Here is a 3,943-nt window from a genome sequence, read left to right on the forward strand (position 1 = left end):
TCCTAGCGACCTGTCGCGGTTATATTCACCTGTATTTATTCGCCTCCGGTCACATCGCGAAAGGGAGCAGCCACTATGCACCATCCTCACGAAGTCACTGATGTGCCTGGCTCGCCTTTACCTGACTGATTATGTTATGGTTATTACTGTTAGGAGAGGATAATATGAGTAAGAGCAGGGGTTTACAAACTGGGGTCCGTGTCGTGACCCAAAGCCAGGGGGTCCCGCAAAATAATTTGCTATACTGTATTTTCCTGACTACACGTTGCATTTTTCATCTTCTGAACGTGCTATGATTTATATTCCAAAGTGACTTATATAATGAATTTAATGTCAAATAAGCAAAATGTAAACAGGTGAAAGCGGGCACTTCAAGGTTTCTATAAATATATTTCTCATTCTGTGTGACAAGTATAGTGTTAGACAGTATCGCTGAGTTTTTCTTCATTTCAGGAAGAGGTTCACAGAGACGGCAAGTGCATTTTGTATGTTTTCTTTATTTTACAAAAGTACAACGTTTCACGGTTATTTTGAAGGTACACAAATAAAAAATAGATTGTTTTGAATGATGTCTTGCTCTTATCTGACGGATATCACATCTTTCCGCTGATGTGAGTAACGTGTTCACACCGCGCCTCCCGCGCGCACACAACATAATCAGTACTAGCACTGCAAACTTTACATCGCAGCCTCTTCATCATCAAAGTAAATGAGACAACTAAACATACAAAGGTATTGATGGCTCAATTTAGCTTGTCTTGTACAATATGAAGGTTTTGCCGGTCATCAGCGCCATCGCCATGCCGTGGTGTTTTCCAAACAAAATGCACGCTTCAAACAAAACAGTCAATGAAGATGAAGAAGAGAATGGTGCGTGCGCCTATTTGTACTGTAGTCGCACCGGTAGTGACGTCATGGCTGTCGCCGGCCAACGAGTTGGTGTTTTTTCAATGTATGCTTCAGACACGGGTCACGACGAGGCGTTCCCCATAGCGACCCCTAGAGGACGCAGTTCGAAGTTCCCATGAAAGGGAACATGATTTTGTGTGCAATTCGGATAATTTTGCATTAATATTACAATTTTGTGCAATATGATTTTAAATGTGTTTAAAGTTTTGATTCGTGCTTATTATTTTTTTAAATGCGTTATTACATTTTTAATTTACACTTATTATTTTTTGATCCGTGACCATTGTTTGCTATTCTGAAAACTTTGCTTTCATTTTAAAATTTTGTGCAATATAATTTTATTTGCGTTTTTAAGTTTTGGTTTCACGATTGTTATTTTTTTATCCGTGACTGCAATACATTTGGCGGGAATCTGATCCCATACCAGGGGTGTGTTTCCCAAAAACAAACTATGGTCGCAAGTTCTGTCAGCTAACGATGCTTTTGGGAAATGCACCACAGGTTAGGTCCACAGAGTAAGTTTCCATGGTAACTGATTTACCCTGCTTTCTTGGATTCGGCAAACCTTTCACTTAACTTGCTTTCTGCGTTCAAGTCCTCCTGGGAAGTTCGTACTTACAAGTTGACAAGTCGTAATTATGACGTCAGGTGCGTTCCAAGTCACTTTTGTTGGCACAAGATGGCGGTGTGACCTTTTAATAAATTACAAGAAAATACAGCACGGTTTGTTAACTCTGCTTATGGAAAACGAAGAGCAAAGAATTAGCATCAGGTGTGTTTTGCGTTTTTATTATTATTATTTTTTTTTATAATTTATGAAGCCACTTTAAGTCAAGTCAAGTCAAGTCACCTTTATTTATATAACGCTTTTAACAATACAGATTGTGTCAAAGCAACTGAACAGCATTAATTAGGAAAATAGTGTGTCAATAATGCAAAATGACAATAGTAAACACAAATTTTTCAGTTAAAGGCAGTTCATCATTGAATTCAGTGATGTCATCATCCAGCTCAGTTCAGTTTAAATAGTATCTTTGCAATCATTTGCAATCAAGTCAACGATATCGCTGGAAATGAAGTGTCCCCAACTAAGCAAGCCAGAGGCGACAGCGGCTTGCTTAGTTGGGGACAAGCTGTATCGTACAAAAATTGGTGTTGTCAGACCAGGGGCCTGTTCTTCGTACATCGCTTATTACATCCGAGATCAAATGACACATCCAAGATGATATCATCGCGCTAATCAGGATCTGGCTAATTCGGTTCTTTGAACGCACCTGTTGTTGATGATTAGTATGGCTGGATTGAGTTATCTGAGATAATTGCACGTTCATGGGTTGGTTTAAAAGGGGCTATGTATCGATACTCGAAACCACGATCAGCAATGCAGCGATTGGCTGGCGGCAAGACAGCAACGCAATGACATCATAGAATTAAAAAAGACACCTGGGGCAAGTTCAGGCTCAACATGGTGTGCACCGTTTTGCTACGGTTTCCGGGTTGAACGACATGTTTCCTGGAAACGGTGTGCAACGGGGTTTGAGATACATTTTCTCTTGTTTGGTGGGTGTGTCAAACATGTCCGCCCAATCAGCAACAGCATGTATATAAACCACGCGGTATTAAAGAGGTAGCTCGCACAATGTAATTAACATCCAAATAAATTCACAAGAGCAAGTATATTGTTTGCACATGCTTATTTACATTAAAGGCAAAATAACTGAAATAATAAGAGAACATGTATAGATCTGGAACTTCTTTAAGTCTGTCTAAATATCATTTAGTAATTGCAATGTCTTCTGGTCCATATCCTTTGTATTATGGAGTGACACTTTCATAAACTTTTCTATACTCCTCCGATTACATAATGGTAAATATTACAATGTCATAGCACAACAACAGTGATCAGCAATAATGATAAGCCGAATACGCACAATAAAAATAATAAGGCCATATAGATCATAACACAGTCTCAGCGGTAAGAAGTGGATTATCCTTCACCTGAAATGTTTGTCTTTTCATCCTGAAATGCGAGGCAAATGTTGGATCACAATAATTAGGAACCACAGTTTCCACAAATCCCATCCCATTTGATTGGGATGTTCTCTTTTATTCTGGACGGCAAGGGCAGTGACTGTAACATCGAGCGTATTTTGCAGTATGCCTTCTCAGCTGCCATACCTGCAACTCTTGCGTCATCAGAACAGGGTGTTCAACGCACCACCGTTTCCGTTTAAAAAACGTTTTGCACCGTTTTGTGAGCTGAACGCAGGCCTGATGAAAAACTTGACATTTCTGGACTTTTATAAGGAAACAGCCAAGCGAACAAAACTACATAAATGTTATAATAGATAAATGAAATGTACACTGTTTTTATTGTATTTGCATTTTTTTACATGATTCCCAATTATTTATATTCACGATTTCTAATATTTGTACAGGCTTTACATTGTTATTTCAATGTAGTAATTAGCAATTCATTAAATTTTATATTTGAACAGATTTGTTACATGACAGCATTAATTAAAGTTTCTTAAGGGTCAAGATCATGTTATCTGCATCTCCTGCGCTCCATCAAGCCACTCCCATAATATCTGTCATGCACGACTCTACATTATCTACATTATCTGTGTGTAAGACTGGAATACAATTATAAAGTAATTATTTTATGACAAATAAATATTTCAGATATTTCAGTTGGCTGTGTCTATAGTATTAAACACTACACAACATTGTTATATTATCTTTAAATTATTTTAAATTATTATTATTTTAAATTATTGTCCCTGGATTAGTAGGGTACTCTTGTAATAAAGTAGCGGTTGTAGCGGACAGATTTTAAGTATCAATTCTGCTTAAAAAGATGCAATCTAATCCTGTTTACATGAAATAAGCTTGCTCCCAATCAGGTTTAAGCTTACGGACCTGTTGCTATGACAGCAACTCCGAGATGAGCTTCGAAGAACCGAACAATCCAAGATCACACCAAATCGTCAACAATCAAATCCAGCTAACTGAGTTAGCAACGTACGAAGAA

The sequence above is a fragment of the Sinocyclocheilus rhinocerous genome, unplaced genomic scaffold, assembly GCF_001515625.1.
Source record: "Sinocyclocheilus rhinocerous isolate Xijiao unplaced genomic scaffold, SAMN03320098_v1.1 scaffold729, whole genome shotgun sequence".
Taxonomy (NCBI): Eukaryota; Metazoa; Chordata; class Actinopteri; order Cypriniformes; family Cyprinidae; genus Sinocyclocheilus; species Sinocyclocheilus rhinocerous.